The sequence below is a fragment of the Canis lupus genome, chromosome 16 (assembly GCF_048164855.1).
Source record: "Canis lupus baileyi chromosome 16, mCanLup2.hap1, whole genome shotgun sequence".
NCBI lineage: Eukaryota > Metazoa > Chordata > Mammalia > Carnivora > Canidae > Canis > Canis lupus.
In genome coordinates, this window is record NC_132853.1 from 49,552,129 (window position 1) to 49,577,550 (window position 25,422).

The 25,422-nt window shown below is 38.9% G+C and overlaps 1 protein-coding gene and 1 long non-coding RNA gene across 8 annotated transcripts in view; one reads left to right on the forward strand and one right to left on the reverse strand.

The window, feature by feature from the left end:
• The window catches only part of TANC2 (tetratricopeptide repeat, ankyrin repeat and coiled-coil containing 2), a 369,328-nt gene extending 344,637 nt beyond the window's left edge, over nucleotides 1-24,691 (reverse strand). For 4 of the 7 annotated variants that reach the window (XM_072781226.1, XM_072781225.1, XM_072781221.1 and 1 more), the window contains exon 1: nucleotides 24,497-24,690. The gene's annotated coding sequence lies outside the window, so the exon portion shown is untranslated. Of the gene's footprint in view, nucleotides 1-24,496 lie in introns of all 7 variants that reach the window. The other 3 variants (XM_072781222.1, XM_072781217.1, XM_072781218.1) reach the window with 1 other exon arrangement.
• Nucleotides 24,692-25,111: 420 nt separating this feature from the next.
• The window catches only part of LOC140607006 (uncharacterized), an 85,564-nt gene continuing 85,253 nt past the window's right edge, over nucleotides 25,112-25,422 (forward strand). The window contains exon 1 of the long non-coding RNA XR_012009179.1: nucleotides 25,112-25,294. This is a non-coding gene — a long non-coding RNA (uncharacterized lncRNA). The remainder of the gene's footprint in view (nucleotides 25,295-25,422) is intronic.

Below are 25,422 nucleotides of genomic sequence, written 5' to 3' on the forward strand. Positions count from 1 at the left end.
AACATAAAACAGTGAGAAATCTGCATTCAGAAGCTGGGGGCTAAGCTGTAAAGCACAGAGATCTCTGAAAACCTGTCAGTATTCAGATACTAAGCCCTCCTACCAAAAAAAAATGTCCTGACATCATCCTCAATATATTTGAAGCCAATGGTGAAATAAAATTAACTAAACAATAACAAAGTCCAGTCATAGGTCAAAGATAAATCAGATTGACTGAGAGTCCTGCTCTAGTTATGGGACAGAAATAGCAGCATGCCCCTCTCTGGAGGTGAATATTTATCTAGGTCTCTACTTTTATACAAAATGCCTAGCATACAACCAAAAATCAGGAGATTCCAAAGAAAATGTGACCTGCACTAAAAACTTCTCTCAGCTCCAAATTCATCCTTTTTGCCTGCTCTGTGAAAAAGGATCTGAGACCTTTAAGTATTTCTTCGTTTGCCAGCTGACACAATGTTAATTAAGCTTTATCAGGAGTCACTGGAGAGACTTTGCAGAAGCAAAGTTTTGTTCCTATGTTTCACTGGGCTTGCTCAGCAGACTCCTACAGTACACAGGATTTCTCCAGCACATGGTTCCTGCAGCAAAAGTAGCTTCTCCAACATCAAGTTACTACAGCATGTGCAGCTTATCCAATGCCCTGCCCCTGGGCTACAGGGTAGACAAGAGTACCCAGCAACCAGCACCTTCCCCAAACACTCTCCCTCTGGTGGTTTTATAGTAGAGTACCTTTAGTGAGACACATTCCTTTCCTCAGCAGGGCAGATTTCCAGCAATTTTGGAAGGTAGATTTCCAGAAAGTTCTTTCAGTGTGGCATCACAGCAATTTCTCTGCCATTCAAGTGAGTCATGACCATGCCCTTTCCAACAAAGTGTAGATGTCATTTGGGGGTTGGGGAGAGCAGTCTTCCTTGGATACTCTATTTCACTCAGTCTAGTAGTGTCTTCTCTATATTTCTGCTATTCCTAATTTCTCTTCTGACTAGCCACATTACTCTATTTTCTTGTTACAGTTAGAAATTCTTTATATTAAATGTTCTCTATTCAAATTACTATGTAGCTTCTCTCTCATGACTAGACTCAGACTGATACAGAAGCCAAATAAAAAAAAAATAAAAATAAATTTTTAAAAAAAACCTTAATGTAGAAAAGTAAAACTAATCCATGGTAGCAGAAGTTAAAAAAAAAAAAAAAAAAAGCTGCCTCTTGTTTGGGGGAACAGAGGAGGACTCAATAGAAAGAAGCATGAATAAACTTTCTTAGATGATACAAATGTTCTATACCATGTTTGTGGTAATGGTTACACAGATATGTATAACTGCTAGAACTTATTAAACTAAACATTAATATCTTTGCATTTGATTCTTTATAAATCATACCTCAATTAAAAGGAAGATAAAAAGGAATCCAAGGTTCCATGCCTGATCAGGAAATGTATGATTCTACTGCTGGGAATATCATGTTGTTCCAAAATCCAAGAAAGTGCTCAAAATAATGACCAGTGCATGTAGCAAGGAACTACTCTGAAGTTGCTCCCACTAGGCAAACCAGGAACAATTTGAGCAACAAATAAATGATAGAAATAGATCATAACCCACTAAATAAAGAAGGAACCCATGAGTTCATATTATTAATTAAGGAATGGAAGACAAAGGCTTGGCTGGCTCCTCCATATGAGAATATTGTGAAATAATAGAAGATATATATATTAGTCTCTGCTCCCAGTTTCTAGCACAGAGCTTCTAAAACCAGTATAATTTCCTAAGTGATACAACACTAGGAACATCTCTTATTCTAATATATGTCTTAGACCTATCACTGACACAGGGCTCCTAACCCTTGTAAATTCCTAAATAATAACAGTACTAGGCATGCATCTTCTGTTGTAATGAGACAACTTTGGGTGGGCTCCTGGATGGGCTCCCGGATGACTCTAAGATGGGAGCTGGTCACCAGAAAGACCAAACCAGGCTGAGAAGCCTATAATTTTCACCTTTATCCCACATCCTCCAAAGAGAGCACAAGGTATAAAAAAGTAAATAATTGATCATGCCTACATGAAGAAGCCTCTATAAAATCCCAATAGCATGGGGTTCAGGGAATTTCCTGGCTGGCAAATACACCATACAGGAAGGTAGCAAACACACCACACCAGGCCAGAAGCTCCTGCACTTGGGACCCTTTTAGACCTCACCCTATGTATTTCTTCATCTGGCTCTTCATCTGTACCCTTTATCATGACCTTTAATAAGCTGGTAAATGTGTCTCCCTGAGTTCTATGAACCACTCTAGTGGTTCATAGAACCACTCTACTCTGATTCAAATTAACTGAATCAAAGGTGTGTGTGTGTGGGGGGGGGGTATTGGAACCTCTAATTTACAGCCCATTGATCAGAAGCACAAGTGATAACCTGAACTTGAGACTGGCATCTGAAGTTGGGGTAAGGTGGAGCAGTCTGGTAAAACTGAGCACTTACCTGTGAGATTTGACACTATGTTTGGGTAAATAATGTCAGAATTAAATTGTAGGACACTCAGCTGGTGTCAGAGAGTTACTATGTAAGTAAAATGGCTTTTTCCCTACTCAAGAAGAAAAAAAAAAAAAAAACCTGAGTTTTTCCAATTTAAATATCAGCTAATACACAGACAAAATAGTTAAGCTAGGGATGCCTGGGTAGCTCAGCGGTTGAGCACCTGCCCCTGGCTCAGGGCATGATCCGCAGTCTCAGGATTGAGTCCCACATCGGGCTCCCTGCCTGGAGCCTGCTTCTGCCTCTGCCTATTTCTCTGCCTTTCTCTCTGTGTCTTTCATGAATAAATAAATAAAATATTTAAAAAAAAAAAAAAAAAGCTAAGCTAGAGAATCATCATTCTTCAGTCATCCTAGTAATAATTCCAATGAATATTATTTTTTAAGATTCTATTTATTTATTTTTAGAGGAGAGACAGAGAGAGTCATGCATGCACTCTCTCACACAAGGGGAGGGGAAGAGAGAAAGGAGAGAATCCCAAGCAGACTCCTTGCTGAGTCGAGATCACGACCTCAGCCAAAACCAAGAGTCAGACACTCAACAACTAAGCCACCCAGGAGACTCTAATTCCACTGAGAATTATTAACAATACTAAAATGAGTAGGTAAAAGTGTGATTTACATATAGTTCACACTTGAACCACATAGGTCTGAATTGCATGGGTCCACTTACATGGAATTTTTTTTTATGCAGTCCAGTACTATGTATATAGTTTCTCTTATGATTTTCCTTTTTTAAAATTATTTTTAATTTTTATAACATTTTTATTTGAGTATGGTTGACACACAATGTTACATTCCTTTCAGGTGTACAACACAGTGACTCAACTTCTCTATATGTTATGGAATGCTCACCACAATGTAACTACCATCTGTCACCATACAACACTATTATAATATCACTGATTATATTCCCTATACTATACCCTTTATTCCCATGACATATTCATTGCCTTACGATTTTCTTAATATCATATTCTCTTCTCTAGCTTACCTTACTGTAAGGATACAGTACATAATAATACAGCATACAAAATATGTTTTAATTGACTTCATGTTATTGGTAAGCCTTCTAGTCACAGGCTGTTACTAGTCAAGTTTTTGGAGAGTCAAAAAGTTATACTCAGATTTTCCCCAAAACAAATTATACCTGGATTTTCTACTGTATGAAGGGCTCAGCACCTCCAACCCCTGCACCATCCAAGGGTCATCTACAAATTCAAAATATCTTCCAACAAATTATTATATACCACAAAAAGAAAATAGTAACTTTGCAGTGGAGAAAACTGGTGACACCACTTTAACCAAGTGATCAGAGTTATTAACACGACCAATAATGGATCAAATCAGAATTATGTGCATGCACCAAAACACACATCATTTATATAGTATTCTTGCCCCAAAAATAAAAAACTCAAGGAAATAGGGATGCCTGAGTGGCTCAGCAGTTGAGCGGCTGCCTTCAGCTCAGGTTATGAGCCCAGGATCCCAGATCCTGCGAGGAGCCTGCTTCTCCCTCTGCCTGTGTCTCTGCCTCTCTCTCTCTCTTTCTGTCTCTCATGAATAAACAAATAAATCTTAAAAAAAAAAAAACTCAAGGAAACAGACAAACCAAGCCAAGACATAGTGTACTAGTGTACAAAATAACTAGCTGTACTCTTTCAATATCAATGCCAAGAAACAAGAGAGGCTGAGCAATTGCTCTAGATTAAAGATTAAATTCACAACAATCCTGGAATGAATATTAGAATGAATCCTAGACTTGGGGGAGTACAGTGTGCAAAATGTTATGTGGACATATTAGAAAAGAGATAAAATTTAAACACAGACTGTGGGTGAAATAATATGCCAATATTAAACATTTATAAATATTTATAAATATGTATATTAAATAAATATTTTCAGATTTTGATAATTCCAAGAGATGTAGGAGAATGTCCTTAGAAAACAAACACCACAGGGGATCCCTCAGCGGCTCAGTGGTTTAGCACCTGCCTTTGGCCCAGGGCATGATCCTGGAGTCCTGAGATCGAGTCCCATGTCAGGCTCCCTGCAGTGGGGCCTGCTTCTCCCTCGGTCTGTGTCTCTGCCTCTGTGTGTGTGTGTCTCTCATGAATAAATAAATAAAATCTTATTTTTTAAAAAAGAAAACAAACATCATAGTATTTATTTATTTATTTATTTATTTATTTATTTATTTATTTATTTTTGAGGCAGGGGGCAAAGCCCAACACAGGGCTCAATCTCCCAACCCTGAGATCACTACCTGAGCGAAAACCCGGGGTCAGATGCTTAACCCAGTGCACTACCCAGGTTCCCTAACACGATAGAATTTAGATGCAAACACATGAACACTGCAACCTACTCTCAAATTATTCAGAAAATACATAGAGGGGCACCTGGGTGGCTCAGGTGGTTAAGCCAATATCGGTCTTCAGCTCAGGTCATGATCCCAGGGTCCTGGGATTGAGCCCCTCTCCTCCTACCCCTATCCCTTGCGCATGCACTCTCTCTCTCTTTCTCTCTCTCAAATAAATAAATAAATAAATAAATCTTTAAAAAAAAGAAAATACATAATAGAATAGTAATGCACATGTTAGCAATTGGTGAATCTGCACGATGGAAATTCTTTTTCCTCCCAACTTTCACTGTATGTTTTAATTTCAAAATAAAAAATTGAAAAAAAAAAAGAACGGGAGGTGAAAAATGGAACAGTATTATAGACAACTCTTGAAGGGTTTGCTACAAAATGGAACAGAGAAATTAGGTGGTAGCTGGAGGAAAAACTAAGGTCAAGAAAACTTTTTTTTAATAAAGATTTTATTTATTTAATCATGAGACACAAAGAGAGGGGCAGAGACATAGGCAAAGGGAGAAGCAGGCTCCCTGCAGAGAGCCTGATGCAGGACTCAATCCCAGGACCCCAGGATGGCAACCTGAGCCAAAGGCAGATCAACCACTGAGCCACCAAGGTGTCCCAACAAAACTTTTTTTTAACATGAGAGAAATAATATGTTTGAATGCTGATGGGAATCAATCAGTCAGAGAAGAAAAACTGAAGGAGGAGAAAATAATCGAGGCAATGTTCTTGAGTAGGCAAAATTGGATATGATCTAGTACACGAATAGAGAAACTGCCTTCAGACAGAAGTAGGCACAGTTCTACAGTAACTAAGAATATGTGAATACTTATGCTGATAAATGAGTAAATATGACTGGAATTCTTGAGAAGTTCTCCTCAACTTTTTCAATTACAGTAGGAAGAAAAGTCATTAGCTGAGAAAAAGAATGGAAGTATTAGAAATGAGATGCGAAAGGGAAAAAAAGAGGGAAAAAATATAAAATAATCATCCATGCATTCTCCCTCCTACTAGACTAAGGATATATAACATGATTTCCTAGAAGCATGAGGGTTCTATTTGAGGTTTATGGTCATGAATTTCAAATGAAACCAATCAGCAAAATTGTATGTTTTTCACTAACCACATTCAGCTTCATGGGTGCAGGCATGGAACAGGCAGAAATGGATTTAACTAGGAATGTGGTTTTGGCACAGCAAGGACAACTAATCAATAAAGTAGAAATGATGTCAAAGGTATGTACAAGGGAAAACTAAGATTATGAGTGATTTGAATAAGGAAAGGAAAGAGGTTATCAAGCCCTTGAGACAATGAAATAGTGATAGAATCAATAGATTAGAGTTCCTAATGGGGTTAATGAATTATTGGGAGTCGGGGTACTAAGGGGAAAAAGATTTGGAAAGAGCAAGTGGTGATCAGAGAGTGGGACTGAAAATTAAAATTATGGGGAGGTTGTAATTATGTCAAGATCTAGGGTATAGCTTTGGTAATGAAAGATTTAGGTTAGGTGGAAGACAAGATCAATGAAGGTGATTCAAAGAACTGAAATTCAAAGAACTGAAAGATCTGAATGTTGAAAAAATATCTACATGATTGAAATCACCAAGAACTGAGATCAGACATAGTATTGGTGAGAGAAAAGGGAAGTATAAACAAAAAAGTAAAAAGAAGGAAGGAATCCTGTGAAATAAAGAATTTGGCTGGCTTTTGTTCCTGGTTCCAGGGAGTCTCTAAATCCTAGGAATTTCCTGAATGACAGGAGTGTCATTGGAGATGACTCATGGCGGGCCCCTAAACACTTTATGCTAATAAAATGACTCAGGATGGGGGTTGCCTACACCAAAGAGACCAACCATGTAATCAGAGGGTTAGGGCTTTGAGCCACAATATCACAGCCTTCCTTCCAGTGAGGAGAAGGGGGCTGGAGACTGAGTTTAATCAGTGACCAATGAATCAATCAATCATGCCTATATACCAAAACCCCAATAAAAACCCTAGACACCAAAGTCTGGGTGAGCTTCAGGGTTAGCAATACTCTGTGTACCGCAAATACACTGATGTGCCAGGAGGAGGATGACATATCCCGATTCCTAAGGGGGAAGACACCAAAAGCTGCACATTTGACAGACCTTACCCTATGTGCCCCTTCTTTTGGCTGGTTCTGTTTTGTATCTTTTTTGCCACAGTAAAACTGTGTAAGTGTAGCACTTTCCCAAGTTGTATAGCTATTCTAGATTATAGAACCTGACAGAGGTAGCACGAACTCCCACATCTGCAGCCAGTTGGTTACAAGTGAGAGTGATTCTGGGAACCCCCTAGCCTGCAACTGGTGTCTAAAGTGAAAATTGTCCTGTGGAGGAGGACTGTGCCCTTAATATGTGAAGTTTGGTCTAATCTTAGGTAGTAACCATCAAAAGTCATTGTAGGGGATGAACCAGGAAATAAAGTCAACAGCAATAGAGGTTGTAGTAAAAAGAATGTGATGACATGAATTTCAAAACCAGAAAATTTTAGGAAGAGAGGAGAATGATTTCAATACAGAAAGGGGAAAATGAAAAGAGTATCTATCTCCACCTCCAGTGGTATGAGGGTTATGAGAAGAAAAAAAGGGTTATGAGAAGAAAAAAAGAGCATCACTTGAGATGGCAGAAAGAGTAATAATGTCCTCAGAAAAGATAAAATTCCCAACACACTACAAATTTTAGAGGCTATGAGAATAAGAAGGACTAAGTGAAAGAAATTCACAAAAATGGGAGTATCCAGTGACTGAGAACAACCAAGTGAGAGTATTATCCTGAAAGTCAAAGAGTTCAAGGAAGAGAGTGTAATCAATTGTATCAAACAATACTGATAGATCAAGCAAGAGAAACTAAGAAACTACCAACAGATTAAGCAATATGAAAGTCACTGATGACCATAACAAGAAGTTTCAGTGAAAAAGTGGGAGAGGAAGCCTGGTTGGAATGGGTTCAAAGAGAGTAGAGCTCTGACTTTCCAACACTCTGGAAATCAACTAAAGGCATACAATAAACTAAGAAATGGTTATTTAAGCAAACTAGGCCACATTGGGTAAGAACGATGTAAACCTGTGGCATTTTTGCCTGGGGCTACTCTCATTCTCCTAATCCTGCCCTCCACAAATAGCAGCATGGTAGAGTAGGCCATGAAAAACCAGGAGCTTTGCTGCTGGTGCCAAACAGGACTCAATTTTTTGCACTGTGAATTAAAGTAGCCATCTCAGTGGTAGGTGAACAGAGGCAGTTGTCAGATCTCCTAGCCTGAGGCTGTAGCACTGTTTGGAGCAAGAAATAAACTAATGGACTACCTAGGGATTTAACAGGAAGTTCCAAGTAGTGATAACAGCCATAAGAAGATGATCATCTATTCTCATGCCCCAATTAATCATTTTTTTAATTGTATCAAGACAATTCATTGGGGAAAAAGGATAGTCTTTTCAAGAAATGGTATTGGGGCAACTGGATATCCATATGTAGAAAAAAACAAACTTAGACCATTACCTTATACCATATCCAAAAATTAACTCAAAATGGATCACAAATCCAGAAATTCCACTCCTAGTGATCTATCAAGAAGAAATTAAAATACATATCCACACCAAGGCTTGCACATGAATGATTATAGCAGTATTATTCATTAAAACCTAAAACTAAAAATAAAACTAGAAATAATCCAAATGTGTGAATTTGTATGCCCATACAATGAAATAATATTCACCAATAAAAAGGAATGAAATACTGACATACTCAACATGGATTAACCTCAAAAACATTATGTTAAGTGAAAGAAGACAGAAGCAAAAGACTGCATATTATAAAACAATACTACATACTTATGATTTCTTTTATATGAATGTCCAAAGCCAATTTATAGAAAGAAAAGCAGATGAATGGTTGCCTAAGGCTAGCATTAGGAATGGAGAGTGAATGCAAATGTGCTCAAAGGAATTTGGGGGAGTGATGAAAATATTGTGAAACTGGACTGTGGTGATGACTGCACAATTCCCTATCATCCATCATTCAATTGTACTGTTACCATAGGTAAATTCTGAAATTTGTACATTATACCTCAATAAAGCTATAAAAAAAAAAAGTGAGTTGGATACGGTAAACACAGATAACTGTTTTACAGAGTCTAGTATAAATGATAAAAGAAATGGGGTAGTAGACAAAAGTTAGTGAGGTTAAGAGAGTGTTTCTTTGAAATGAAAAAAATTACAATATGCTCTTATGCTATTGACAGTGATCCAGAAAAGGAAAAACAGGTTAGAATTACAGGAAGAATGTCCTTGAGAAGGTAAGAAGGGGTGGGCTCAAAGGAACAATTGGTGCGAATGACCTTCAATAGAAGTTAATTTACAATACCAGTTACTTTACCATAACTGGTAAAGATGCAGGCGTTAGGAAGACTTTCTATTTTCTTAATGAAATAGAAAAGAAGGTCACCAGCTGAAAGAGAGGATGCAAAGGGAAATGTTGAAGATTTGCATGCAAGGAAAAGATATAATCATCTAAGCAAATGGAAGGTTGGAAAAACTAGAATCATCAAGTAGGATAGCTTAGCAGCACTAAGTAATGAATTTTAAAGTCCCTGGGTACTAACTAAGAATTTAAAGTCAACATAGTTGTTCTGCTCCAGCCATATACAGCTAAAAGTGCACAGGTATAAAAAAAGTAGAGCTGGTTTTAACCAGGATTAGGTTTTGCTAGGCAAGAACAACAAAGGGAGAGGGTTGTTAAGGGGGTTGAGTATAGATGCAGAAGAGCAACTACAATGAGAATTCACCAAGTCAGAAAAGAAACTGAAAACATGTATGCGCTGAGGGACAGTGAAAAGGGAATTCACCAAGTCAGAAAAGGAACTGAGGACATATATGTATCAAGGAAAAGTGAAAAGATGGTAAATTAAAAGGCTCCAGTGAAGTCAAAGATTTAAGGTTGTTGGGTACTTAAAAGTGAACCAGAAAAATTGGAAGTGGTAGTTGGAGAGTAAAATGCCAGAAATTACATTATAGAAAGCTGTAGCTATTGGTAATAACAATTTATGAAACAGTAACACTCAATCCTGGCCACACATGAAAGTCACCTTGGAAAACTGTTAAAAATAACATACCAAGCTACAGCTCAGATTAACCAAATCAGAATCTCTGAGAGTGAATCCTAGGCCCCTGTAGTTTCTCAAAGCTCCCCCAGTTAATGCAGATATACTGAGGGTTTAAAAACATCTGTACAGGGCAGCCCCCCGTGGCTCAGCGGTTTAGTACCGCCTTCAGCCTGGAGTGGGATCCTGGGGTCCCACATCGGGCTCCCTGCATGGAGCCTGCTTCTCCCTCTGCCTGTGTCTCTGCCTCTCTCTATATATGTTTCTCATGCATGAATAAATAAAATCTTTTTTAAAAATTAAAAAATAAAACCATCTGCATAGGATATGCCATAGAAATGAATGGCTGACAGGATGCCTGTGTGGCTTAGTGGTTGAGTGTCTGCCTTTGGCTCAGATTGTGATCCCAGGGTCCTAGGATCATGTCCCACATTGGGAGCCTCACAGGGAGCCTGCTTCTCTCTCTAATTTCTCTGGCTCTCTCTCTGTGTCTCTCATGAATAAATAAATAAAATCTAGAAAAAAAGAAAGAAAGGAATGAATGGCTGAGGTAAAGTAAAGGACAAGATCAGCAGAGGAGGGCAGCCCTAGTGGCCCAGCGGTTTAGCGCTGCCTTCAGCCAGGGGTGTGATCCTAGAGACCAGGATAGGATGAGTCCCAAGTCAGGCTCCCTGCATGGAGCCTGCTTCTCCCTCTATCTGTGTCTCTGCCTCTCTCTCTCTCTCTCTCTGTCTCTCTCTCTCATGAATAAATAAAATCTTTAAAAAAAAAAAAAAAAAAAAAAAACAAACAAAGATCAGCAGAGGAGAGGAAGTAAAGAGGCCACAACCACAATACCAGAAGGATCATCTGTGTGGATACTATAATCACCAACAATCATAACTGGAGTAGTTGGAGAGTACCAAAGCTGCAGCTAGAGAAAGCAAAGAGAACACTTAACCCATGTCAATAGGAGGAGCCACCACTTAAGAACTCCACAGGGAAGCAACACCCTCAGGGGAGAGGTAAATTTACTCATAGTAAGAAGGTAGTCCTGTTTAGAGAACAGGTTAAAGATAAAGGGAATTTTGCAGAAGGACAAGATCAGAATTTTGCAGACTAACCAAGAACTCCAGAAGGCACAGAAAAGGGTTCAATGATCATAAGGGGTGAAAACTGGGATCATACAAGAGAAACAAAGGAAAGAAAAGGTCCAGACAAAACTACTGGAGGAGAATAAGGCCAGGAAATCTCAGAACACAAGCACCATATTTTTGAACACTACACAAAAACAACCACAGGAAAAGCTCTATGAAGTTAGAAAGGGCTTTCCTGAATCTAGCCACTTTGTAAAAGATTTTTTAAAATTAATTTCAAATAAAAATGAGTCACAGAAAGTATTAAGGTCAATTCCATATACTAATTACAAGAGAGAATAACGGGCAGAATAACATCCCTACAGACAAGGAAAGCATGCCAGAAAGACATGCCCACATAACAGATCAGAACTGTAACGTGCTATTTCAAAATGAACTAAAGACCTTAAGAGAATGATACAAGATATGAAAGAACAACAGATGTAAGAACTATAAAAATTCTAAATAATTAAAAACAAAAGGAAAGAATCATTCCAGAAATAAAGACAAGAGTGAATAAAAACAGATAGCCCCTTATCAAAAATACAAAGTAAAAAAAGGAGAAAGTTTTAAAACCCAAAGAGATCAAAAAGGTTTGAGAAAAATTGACAACTATTGAAAATAGGCAAAGATTGAACATAGTCATAGGAACCCATGAAGAAAAATCGAAGCAAAGACCAGAATAATAACAATAGTAATTCAAAAAAAATTTCCTGAAATAAATATTTGAAACTACATTTTGAAAGAGCACAGTATGTACCTGGAAAAATCAACTCAGAATGACCTATTTTACTATACTATTATTAAACATTAAAGAGTAAGAAAAAAGTGAGGAGGGGAAACTGGGGTCAGAAAGGGGGAAATACAGAACTATAGACAGGAGTCTGGGATGTGATATGAACCGGCAGTACTGGGTTTCCCAGGATATAAAAGGGTTAAAATGCACAATAAGATTAGATCTGATAATCTCAGTGTACATAAGGGTGGCAAGACTATTTGTGTAGGAGATGAAGAACATGTTTATTATAAAGAAAGTAGAATCAGACTGGCATCAGACTTATCTACTGCACAAGCTTGAAAATGATGGTGTATAGGTTACATAGTAGGAAAAAAAGGGTGGGAGGATGATGATCCAACAACACTACTCAGCCTAGATAAAAGACAGACATTTTCACTCAAGAAAGGATTTAGTAATTGTGCCACATCCACTGAGGCACAAATGCTTTTCTGGCATCTATTAAGATAGTCATGTGTTTCTTTTTTTCCAGTCTCTACCTCTCCCAAAGTTGTGGCTGGCAATACAGAAATGGCCAAATCCAAGAACATCATATACAACCAGTCCTAGAAAGCTTCAAGAAACTTAGATCCCAAGGAATGCATACTTTGCCAACAAGCACAAAAGGCCTCAAAAAGATTTAGGGCAATATTTCCAAACAATGAGTGCCAATACAGAGGCCACAAGTGTTCATTAAGCTCAAAGTAATCAAATACAAGATCTTAAAAGATGCCAGCCCTAAAGTTGGACAGGCTTACCTTTTATCATCCAACCCAGTCTCAGGAAGTTTACATATTTCCGTAGTGTCAAAGGTACCAGGCTTTAGCAACCAAAATCCTATAGTCAGGCCTAAGTCAAAGCTGAGGCCCAGACCCCACAAAGTACCCCCAAAGACTCTGGAAAAAAGGTTTCTATCAACTTTGAGGGTCAAAGAACTGTATAAAATGTGGACTACTGTCCACATGGGAAGGCATCTCTCTATGCTATTTTGTATAAATACAATACAGAGTCTCCTAACTCATCCCAAAAGAGAGAGGTAATCATAATGGTTTTGATCTGGTAACTTTAATATTGTAATTATGTTAATATTTAACTGTCCTTGCCTTCCTGAAATGAGTCCTGATGTATTATCTTTTAAATACACTACTAGTTTTATCTTGCTAATATTTTATTTAGAATGTTTGCTTCTCTGGAGTGCCCGGTGGCTCAGTCAGTTAAGCATCCAACTCTTGATTTCGACTCATGTTGAGATCTCAGGGTCATGGTATTGAGTCCTGCATCGAGCTCCATGCTCAGCAGGGAGTCTGCTGGAGATTCTCTCTCTTCCTCTATCCCTCCTCCCATCTGCACATGCTCTCTCTCTCTAAAATAAACAAATAAATCTTTAAAAAAAAAAAAAAAAAGAACGTTTGCTTCTCTGGTCATAAGTAAGAGTGGACTGTTCATAGTGGCTCCAAAAAAAGAAAGAAAAAAGGCAAACAATCTTAATGTCCATCCGTTGTGGAACAACAGAATAAATTATGGTGTAGTATGCTTTGGAATGTTATCCAGCTTTTTAAAATTAGAGTTCCATTTACTAAACTGGAGACATGCCATGATACATTCTTAAAAGAATAAAGCAAATTACAAAAAGCCTGTATATGTGTGTGTATATATACTTACATGTTTTTGAGCAACAAAAAGATGCTGAAAAACATTCAGTGTTGGTTAACACTGGCTACTCCAGGAAGAAAACTGGAGAAGGGAAAGACCTGAGAGGAAAGGAAAATACTAACTTTTCCTTTATTCACCTCTAGTTTGTTCAGTTTCATGGTTGCAAACAGAGTATTACTTTTATAACTTTTTATAAAGGTAGAACAGGGGAGGAGAATAGTTATTTATTAAAAGTAATGACAATAAACAGTAGTTGATAACTAAAAAATAACTACCTTTAATACATCCAAAGACAAAATTAGAATTAAATTATGTAAAGCAAGGAGAGGAATTGTTATGAAGTTCATTTATTTAAAAATAGAAAATAATCCAATCTGGAACTAAAGTTGCATATAAGTGGTCTTTCTCAAGTGTGTTAAGCAAGATGTCTTCAGGTTGAACTAGTTTTTATTTTATAGCTAGCGCAAACTTATCAGGTCATGGATATTTTGACAGCTAAGGATAAAACTAAGAGAAAGGAAGCCAAAGAAAAATATTCAATGAAAACTGTATGCATGATACACCAATTAGCAAAAATGGGCAAAATGGTACTGAAGTAATTGAAACTCAGGGGAAAAAATGAGATTTTGAATTGTTAACTAGTTATCTATGCTAAAGTAAAAGGAGTAAACTTTTTCTAATGTATTATTTTACACTATAAATAGACAAATCCTTTTTATTAAAGAAAGCAAACTGCCTTAACTGATTGTCACATACAAATCTTTAAAAAAGAAAAATTACAAAAAGCTATCAACATGTAGCATGGGTGATGGGGAGATAAAGTTATCATAGAAAATTCCAAAAAAAAAAAAAAGGAAAGGAAAAAAGAAAATTCCAGTTACAAGGCAGCCCAGATGGCTCAGCGGTTTAGCACTGCCTTCATCCCAGGGCCTGATCCTGAAGACCCAGGATCAAGTCCTATGTCAGGCTCCCTGCATGGAGCCTGCTTCTCCCTCTGCCTGTGTCTCTGCCTCTCTCTCTCTCTCTCTCTCTGTCCCTCATGAATAAATAAATAAAATCTTTTAAAAAAAGAGAAAATTCCAGTTATAGACAAAAGTAAGAAAGGCTTATAAAAATTGACGTTTCTGCAATCAAACAGAAAAGAACTGTCAAAGGGCTCACAGTCTCAAGAAATGCCGTGGTTTGCTATTTTGGGGGGAGATCAAAAACTGATTTTTTGCCAAGTTTGTAGTGCTTAAAGGGAAATAGCCCAAAAAGGTATGCATACCAGAAGTCTGCCCAACAGTATCTCACTTCTAGGTGTCTTTATTTTTAAGTTTACAGTTATTTAAGAACTCTTTCTCTCAACTCTCCTCAAATCTTTCATAAGAGAAAATTTCAGGATATAAAATAAATCAGTAGCTGAATTACCATGGGTCTTTTAAATGCCTTGCCAGGCTGAATAAGAGAGTAAGACAAGATAACAAAGAAAAGCTGGACTGACAATGCTAGTAAAGAACTGAAGGGAGGAGTTGGATGAAGCATGCATCAAAAAAGAGCAATCCAGGATGATTTCCATGGCTTAATAAAAATTACCATTCCAGGCAGCGTGGGTGGCTCAGCGGTTTAGCGCTGCCTTCGGCCCAGGGTGTGATCCCACGTTGGACTCCCTGCATGGAGCCTGCTTCTCCCTCTGCCTCTGTCTCTGCCCCCCCCCCTCTCTCTCTCTCATGAATCAATTTAAAAAAATAATAACCATTCCTTAAATACTGGACATTGTCCTAAGGATTTTCAATGACATTATTTTACTCTCTCATCATCAAAACCCTGCAAGATAGATTTCAGACCTTCATATACCTAATGAGTGAGTGACAGAGTGATAATTTGAATCTGTTTTCATGATTCAAAAACTCACAAATTCATGTTCTTTCTACTATAAAATTGGTCTCATGATTGTAGAATTTCAAAAGCTTCTTACAACTAAACAACTGTATTATCATTCTATCATAAAGAAATGTGTGAGGTGCCTAGGTGGCTCAGTTGGTTAAGCATGTGACTCCTGATTTTGGCTCAGGTCATGATCTCAGAGTCATGAGACCAAGACCCACCTCAACGTCTGCATTGAGCATGGAACCTGCTTAAGATTCTCTCTCTCCCTCTGCCCCTCCCCCCTAAAAATAAAATAAAGGAATATCTGATAACTTCCAAAGAAGTCTTTCTCCCTCTTCAGAGCTCTAAAAAGAAAGAGCTAAGATTCTCTGATGCTAAAACAGGATTTTTTATGTAGCAAATCTTTACTCACATGTCTAATGAAACCAGCTACCTCCATTCACCCTAATTCCCAATCCAAGGGAGCCCAAAAGAATTCCTTGGAATTGGAACAAAAATAGACTTGTAGAGTAATAATACCCATCAAGCTTCCATAACCTGACTAGCTTTGCCCTATCAAATTTCAGGAATTAAAGCTAAACATTGTGGAACCCCCACAACCCAAGTTTGCAAAGGGCTTAAGAAAAGACTTCCTTCATTGAGACAGAAGGAATTTACCAAGATCTGAGGCATCCTCCATGACTAAAATGATTAAATCACAATGTCTACATATCCAGTACCATTTCCAAGGTTGTTTTTTCGTTTTAAGATTTTATTTATTTATTCATGAGAGACACAGTGAGAGGCAGAGACATAGGCATAGGGAGAAGCAGGTTCCCTGTAGGGAGCCTGATGCAGAACTTGATCCCAGGACCCTAGGATCACGACCTGAGCTAAAGGCAGATGCTCAACTGCTGAGCCACCCAGATGCCCACCCATTTTCAAGTTTAGTAACTAACTAGTCTACTTACAATCCACAGGTGGGGTATCCATGCAATAAAAAAAGTGGTGCCATATTTCTTCATGTTGTCAATCTCTATAATCGGATGTCATTTGATATAATCAGATATGATAGTCCAAGTATGGTATTACAGACAAGGAAATAAGCATGGCTATCTAATCCAAAGAGATCTGTTTGGAGTAAATAAGTTTTCCATTATTATCGTGTGTGTATGTGTGTGTCTATGTATTGCTTTATGAATTTTAGGTCTGCAATACTTTTGATATTTATAAAAAGGAATGTTTAAATCACTGTCTTTTCATAATACCTTTGCCACCCAATGAAAACAGTAAAACTAAACTTTAATACACTGGAGTCTTTTTTTTTTAACTATATTTTGCCCAGGTTAGAATGAATATTAGGACACAGAATTCTGAATTATACTATTAGCTTTTATTTAAGGAAGAATATGAAATGTCCACTTTCAATTGAAAGACTACAGTAGTCAAACTCCTTATACATAGTAGTCAACAAATATTTAAGTGAATAATTTAATGTGCAAAAATCCCCCAATTTTTCCAATGTACCTAATCTAACTCAGCTCATATGCCTTAAACACAAGGTATATGTATAACAAATTAATATAAAAAATCAAGTTTTTCATAGAACAACCTTTATTAATACAAAATATGCATATAAGAGAGACTGGGGCAAACAAAGAAAAATATTCTTCTATGCTGTGCTTCAAAACTCTTTACTTGGGTTCCTCTTCTCAGGAATAGGATCAATTAATATGCTTTGTTAGAAACTTCTTCAGAGTTAGACATTATACAGTTGTAACACGAAGACCCAATAGGAGACTGTCAGATAAATCCTTACTAAGGCAAAGTAGCCAATGTTTTCTCAGTCGATAGAAGCAATTATGCCCTGCGAGAGACTTCAACAGACATAGTTGGTCTATCTCCAACTTATGACATTCAATGACCATTTATAAAATACCTAAGGACTGGTAACTATCTGTAAAGGGCTAGCCAGTCAATATCTAGGTTTTGTTGTGCTAACTACCCAACTCTGGCTGTACACATGAAACAGCCATAACCAATGTAAATGAATGAGCATGGCCATATGCCAATAAAACTTCCTTCATGGCCAGTGAATTTGAATTTCCTATAATTTTCACATATCACAAAGCATTATTCTTCCTCTGATATCTTTTCAATCACTTAAAAATATAAAAACCAATCTTAGCTTGCAGATCATACCAAAACAGACGTTGGGCTACGTTTGGCCCATGCACCGTAGTGTGCCAACCCCTGTAATATATAATGAAAAATCAGCTAAAGTTCATACACAGAACCTTCTAATCTTCCTCCCCCAACCCAGGAAATAAAAAAGGAATAAAAATTGGTTTATCTTTAGAGTTAGTTTTTTGTGGTTGTTGTTTATTTAAATTTCATTAACATATAATGTATTATTGGTTTCAGAGGCAGAGGTTAGTGATTCATCAGTCTTCTACAATACTCAGGGCTCATGACATCCCATGCCCTCCTTAATGTCCATCACTCAGATACCTCATCCATCCACCCATCGACCCCTCCCTTCCCTCCCCTCCAGCTATCCTCAGTTTGTTTCCTATGATTAAGAGTCTTTAGAGTTAGTTTTAACTATAGTCCAGGAGTTACTCTGAATAATATTCTAGATGGTGTACATATGTGTATTTCTCTACATGTATCTCCTGATGCCTAGAACTTTGAAGAAGAATATGGCAGGCAATGAGTCTAAAGAGAAGACAAAGATCAGACCATCATGAAGGACCTTACATGGTTTGCTAAGGAGTTTCCATTTTATCCATTAAGTGATGAGGTGATAAGATTCTGAAGAAAAGAATGACATAATCAGATGACCATGTTAGAAAGATCCCTCTGGCAGCAAAGTATCTAAGAAAGAAAGGTACATAAATGTGAAATAAAAAAGTAGAGATGTCTAAAGGGCAACTGGATTTATTTTTTTTAATAAAATAATTTTTATTGGTGTTCAATTTACCAACATACAGAATAACACCCAGTGCTCATCCCGTCAAGTATCCTCCTCAGTGCCCGTCACCCACTCACCCCCACCCCCCACCCTCCTCCCCTTCCACCACCCCTAGTTCGTTTCCCAGAGTTAGGATTTAGGCAACTGGATTAAAAAAAAAAAAAAAAAAACACCACAGTAACAAGATTGCTCACTATAATGCAACTACATTTAAATGGCATCAGAATCTCTCACGTTCTGATAAAAAGGAGTTTGAGAGATAGGATATACCTACTATTCACTGAATAAAGACAGAAATTAATATTATGGGCAAGAAAAGGGTAAAGCAAAAGCATGATTAAAACTAATACAAACTTAATTCTTTCGCCTCTTAAACCTAGTCATTTATACCTCCAACTATTCAAAGACAAATAGAAGCTGAACATAACAAGATATTTTTGTAACATATGGGCCCATAAAAAAGCAACTTATCTGATACTTAAAACATCCACAAACACACTTTTCAAATGACTTATAAAGATTTTTGTTAAACAAAATAAACTGACCTAATAAATTTGTTTCCAGAAATAATCATGGTATTGTAATTAGACAGAGCTTTCCAAAATAAGAATAATCCCTACCAGAAAATTTTTTCATGTATTTCATCCTCACCCTGCTTTAAACCTTCTAAAACTCAGGCCCAAATTTATTGTTCTCCATCTAACATTACCTTGAATCTTAAATACTCAAGGTAAAATACATCTAAAAGAAAGGAAAAGGGCCATTGGTTGAGAAAATGTTGCTCTAAGTCTTTAAACTCTTCTTTTAACCCATTTCTTTCCATGGATTTTTTTAAAGAGACTCATCAGGAATATGTACCCTCCATCATCATATGGAGCTCAACTCATTTTTTTATTGTAAACAATCTTCATGTAATACAAATTACTACAAAAGATGTTATTTAAACAAACCAGGTGATATTTTTCATATTATAACAAAGACTATTTACTTATACAGTATATTTATATGGTGCTTTCTCTCCAAATAATAACGATATTTGTTAACTACAAGTACTCAGCAGATAGGACAATGCTGAGTTTCAATTCATTCACAAAGGAAAAAATAGTCCAAATAATTAAACTAACTTCCAAACTATTTTATATTTGTTACCTTGATCAGACTAGTACTAGAAAAGTAAACAGCCATCTGCAACAGCTTGTTCTAGCCCCTTGAAATAAAATCTGGGAACCATGAGTAAATATTCCAGCTAACATTGGTGATTCTGTGTAAGTATATTCAACTACTATGCCCAATCACTAGATTTCAGAAATTCAGTTTTAATTCTATTGTAAAAGGAAGAAATATGACAAGGAGAGAACTTTGATGCATTTCTTTTATGTATACTTGTTTTCCAAGATCAACTACGCTAATATTCCCCTTTTGTAACTGTACCGGTTTAGTATATGGTGGTCCCCTGCTAAACTGCCCATAGTCCGAAGCAGATGATCCTCCTTCCGATGTATAGTCAGAAATAACCCAAGGCTACACCACATCGCCTAGGTCATTCACCTCATTTCATCTCATCACATAAGTATTTTATCATCTCAGTCATCACAAGAAGAATAAATTCAACAAAGTAAGATATTTTGAGAGTAGAGACCACATTCTCATAACTATTACAATGCACTGTTTTAATTGCTCTATTTTGGGTTTTTTTGTTGTTTTTTTTTAAAGATTTTATTTATTTATTCATGATAGTCACACAGAGAGAGACAGAGAGGCAGAGACACAGACAGAGGGAGAAGCAGGCTCCATGCAGAGAGCCCGACGTAGGACTCGATCCCGGGTCTCCAGGACCGCACCCCGGGCCAAAAGGCAGGCGCCAAACCGCTGTGCCACCCAGGGATCCCTAATTGTTCTATTTTGTTATTGTTGTTAATCTCTTACCATGCCTAATTTATAAATTAAATTTTAATAAATAAATAAATAAATAAATAAATAAGCAAACTTTATTGTAGGAACATACTCATAGAAAAAAAAAAACAGTATATATGGGTTCAGTACTATCTACGGTTTCAGGCATCCACTGGGGTGTCTTAGAATGTATCCCTTGCAGATAAGGGGGGATTACTGTTCTCCTTTCTAGGCTTACTTTCTTCTCCATTCAAAATAATGCACACAAAGTCATTCAAAAAATATGAAAAAAGCAAAAGTATTTATGGGGAAGTATGGGGGAAAACTAGAGAACCAGCATGGGACAGTCCAAGAATCAAACATGGAAGAGGGAAATAATGGAATGTTTAACAATGTTTTAGTAAAACTTTATGATAAAGATGTAAACATCAAATTAGGTTTCATAAGTGAAGTATGCTAAAAGGAACTATCAACCAATCTAAAATACAAAGAATGATCTAACTCTATGACAATTTATTAAGTACACTAAAGTATATAAACATAAATCCTAAATAAATCTTAGCCATAATCAATAGATTATCTTGAATCCCCTTACCAATAAATGTATATAAAAATGAAAGAAGTGTTTGATTACATGAGATATGTGATTTACAGAATGGCAGAAAGTTTGGCTTACAGAAGAAAATAGCTGTTACAAGTATAAGAGAGGATTGGTTTGGTTTTTTTTTTGTTTTTGTTTTTGTTTTGTAAAGACTTTATTTATTTATTCAAGAAAGACACAGAAAGAAGAAAGCAGAGGGAGAAGCAGGCTCCCATGGGGAGCCTGATGCAGGACTCAATCCCAGGATCCGGGATCACGACCTGAGCCAAAGGCAGACGCTCAACCACTGAGCCACCCAGGTACCTTGATTGTTATTCTTTTTTCTTTTTTCTTTTTTTAGGAGAAGAGAAACAAAGAGAGAATCTTAAGCAGGCTCCACACCCAGCATATAAGCCCAACTCAGGGATCGATCTCACAACCCTGAGATCATGAACTGAGCTGAAATCAAGTGTTGGATGCTTAACTAACTGAGCCACCCAATTGCCCCTACTGTTCTTTATGATTTACACATTTTTAATAAATATTAATTCATATGTAATATATATGAAACAATATGTATTTCTGAAAATCTGAGCCAAGATTCTTGATGCAAGTGGTAAAATGTACACCAGCATCCAACCCATTTTTGCTACTTTTCAAAATAAAATAGAGATAAAAGTATGAAGATATAGGAGAAATAGATCATTTCTCCTTAATTTTCCTCGAGAAAGTAAAGATTTACTGGTGCTTTTAAAGAGATAGTATGTAGATCCCTGTGTATGTGCTGCATTATCTCTTTAAAATCACCAATAAAGGGATCCCTGGGTGGCGCAGCGGTTTGGCGCCTGCCTTTGGCCCAGGGCGCGATCCTGGAGACCCGGGATCGAATCCCACGTCGGGCTCCCGGTGCATGGAGCCTGCTTCTCCCTCTGCCTGTGTCTCTGCCTCTCTCTCTCTCTCTGTGACTATCATAAATAAATAAAAATTAAAAAAAAAAAAAAATAAATAAAATAAAATAAAATAAAATCACCAATAAACCTTTATTGCACACTATGTACACACATACACACACACCAAACTACTTGAAAGTAACTTTGTATCTCTAAAGCTCCCCCCAAACCAACCTGCATTGCAAATATTTCCTTAATCACATAAAAAGTACTAATATTCCTCTACTCACAATCCCAGAGATAAATTACAAAAGTAAATCCTGTAAGAGAAATGTTCATACTATAAGTAACTATTTTTGGTATATTCGTAGGCTTAACATTTATATGTCTTACTACATACCTACTGAATTGCAACAACTCTTCTACTTGCCAGCTAAATCTGATTCTTGACTGGCCAATGCAAGTTATTGAACATCTCTGTGTTTCGGTTTCTCATCAGTAAAACGTAAATAAACAGGACATACTTGATAGGGTGTTGAAATTGATTAAAACATGAATAACAGGACTGGTACAGAGTAAGTGCTATATCCGGGTGAGCTATTACACCTACTTCTACTAGTAATAGTACTCCATCTTTCCAAACATATTAAAAACATTCTGAACAATTTGAATTACTGACTAAAACTAGATATTATTAAAAACAGACATTAAATCTGAAACCTGATTAACAGTAAGTTTAAACCCCTGCAACTTTGAAAAGAATAGATGACTAATAGAGCCACATAATCACTCTCAAGAACAATCTGGGGAAAGTGGTTTTCCCAAGTGCAACTATCAATTTCTTCCCTTACACAAGGGGGCAGTGATAACAAGAAAAGAATGGGGCTCTGCAACACCTCTTCCTACAGACAGTAGGGGGTGGCAGTACATATGGCTTACAGTCAGAACAAAACAGGAAGACCCAACAGAACTGCTCTTTATTCTCCTCTGGCCCTCTCCTCTCTGCTTTAGCCCCAACATAGCCTCAAGGTGAGGGCCGTATCTATAGAAAACACTAAAACCCAAAATTAACCACGAAGGAAAATCCAGTTTTGTCTTTGAAGCAAATGATCCCTTAGTGGCTGAATGTGGATGCAAGAGGAAGCCAATCAGTATGAATTTTCAGATTATCTAGCAAATTACTTACTGCTATTATAAGAACAACATTCTTCAGGCAAGTAATTCAATTTCTCTACAGTAATCACAACATAAAACACCAAAATTTCAATCATTAACTATATCCTAATGAACAGGATATTCCTGTTTGTTTCATAGCATGTAGACACTCATTGAATGTACATATGTAAGTTATATCACATAGCTCATTGAACTATCTTTTGTTACTTCTGAAATTCCAGCTATTTACTGACAATCCTCTCAAAACACAGATATTCTTCTTAAGTGGAAGTCACAATGTTTCACAGATGTGGATAATTTCATACATAGAGAAAGAAACAGAATATTTAACGTAGAGAAAGAAACAGAGAAAGAATATTTAATATTTTATTCTTGTGCTCACATTCCTAGGATGATATACCTGGGAAGCGCTGCAAGAAGTGCTCCACTGACAGTATCCATGTTGCTGCTTTTTATGCTACATTTACTGTATTCAATTTTTTTCCCTATTTTGCCACCTCAACACCAAGAACATGCAAGAATATAGCACTACTGTCATTCACTGTAATTAACCACTGCAATAGCTTTTGGCTCCAACCCCTCAAAATGCCTGAAAATTTATCCCTTTTGTTCACCATATTGTTTTGTTTTCCTCATTCCAGATATTTTCACCTGTGTGAAAATGAAGACAGGGGCACATAGGAAAAAATAAATCCCTATGCCTAATGATCTTGAACTCAGAATTACAATCAGGATGTGGTGTGGGGTTTTTTTGTTTATTGTTTTTCTTTTCCTGGAGAGGAGCAGAGAACAGAGTAGAAAGACACCCAAAATACCCAATCTTCCTAATGTTAATTATCACTGTTTATATTTTGTGAAACCCATTTTAAACATTCCACAACTGAAATAAAAGACAGGACACGATTATATCGGTGCTCTACAAGCTGACGGCAAAACCTGGAATTATTTTAGCCCTATTTTTTCTTTCCCATCTCACAACCAGACACGATATGCTTTTTTTTTTTCTTTCACGTGGGTACGTACTATATCTCATAAAATAGCATATCCTAGCTCCTCTCGATTTCCTGAGATAAAATATCTAGCAATGAGCCTTATTAATCTTTTTCTTACACCACATCTCCTTTCCCAGGGGGACTGTTAATATCGCTCACAACACTTCTACCATGAATTTCAATGCCACACAGGCCAACCCACCCTGCGCCTTACCTGGCACATTTCACAACTACTTTTTATGCTGCATTCTGGGGGCACATTTTGCAACTCGCTCTGCACCACATTGCCTGCCACGTTTAGCAATCTGCCTCGCATCTCACCCTGGGTCCCCGGCATCTAGAGCCTCTCTCGGTACCGAATTCCATGACACCTTCGGTGACATCGAAGTGACCGTCCCCCTCCCCATCGGAAGCCACCCTGGGTGCCACATTTGGAGCCAACCTTCCCCACACCTTGGACACCGGAGGCACTTCGCTGCCGTTTCGCTGATTCCCAGCTCGCCCCCGCCCCTCTCCCAGGAGCCGAGGCAGTGGAGGCGAACGCCCCTGTCACTAAGGCGACCCCTCCTTCCGCCGCTCCCTCGGTCTCTTACCTGCGGCTCTGAGGGGCTCGCTGCACCTCGGGGCCAAGCCCCGGTCCCCGGGATCCCCAGTGAGGACCGCGCCGCCCGCCGGCGCCGCCCGCGATTCCCAGAGCACCTCGCTGCGCTCCGACGCCCGCGGTGGGTCTGCGCCCCGGAAAGGCGCGGCGGGGCCTCGCGGCGGGCAAGCGCAGCCCGCGGCGGTCCTCCTGTCAGCGGCGGCGCGGGTGCAAGCTCTCGCCCCTCAGCGCGGCGGCGGCGGCGGCGGTGGCGGCGGTGGCGGCGGCGGCGGCGGCGGCGGCGGCAGCTGCGGCGGGCGCCTCGCTCCGCCTCGCGCGCGGCACAGCCGGGAGGTGAGCGCGAGGGGGATGGGAACGGGGGCGGGGCCGCCCAGAGGAGGCGCGGAGGGCGGCGGCGGGAGGGCAGCGCCGGCAGCCCCGAGCCCCCGCGCTCAGAGTGCTCGCACCTTCCCCCGCCCGGCGGGCGGCTCGCGCGAGGCGGCTGTGCCAGCGGGCCCCGCCGGAGCAGCGCACCCAGCAACCCGCGCCCGGCCGGCCGCTCGCTAGCGCCGCCGCCGCGCCGGGGGCGTCGCACCCTCCCAGGCCGCCCGCAGCCCCGCCCCCTCCGGGCCGGGGTGGGGAGGAGCGCGAGCGCGGAGGGAGAGCGCGTGCGTGGGGGCGCGTGCGTGGTGGAGCGCGCGCGCCCCCGCCCCCTCCACAGTCTGGGGGTGGGGAGCGGCTGGAAGAGAGAGTGAAGACCGAACCCTTCCCTGCGCCGAGAGGTCGGGCCCTGACTCTGCAGCTCTGTGAGGTCTGGGCATTTCTCGTTTCCTCAGGGGGCTCTGCCTGGTGGGGTCGAGGGCATTTGGTGGGAAAAAGGGGTGGAAGCTCAATAGCAGACAAGGCCCTAAATAGTTCGGCTCCGCCCCCCGGAGGGGT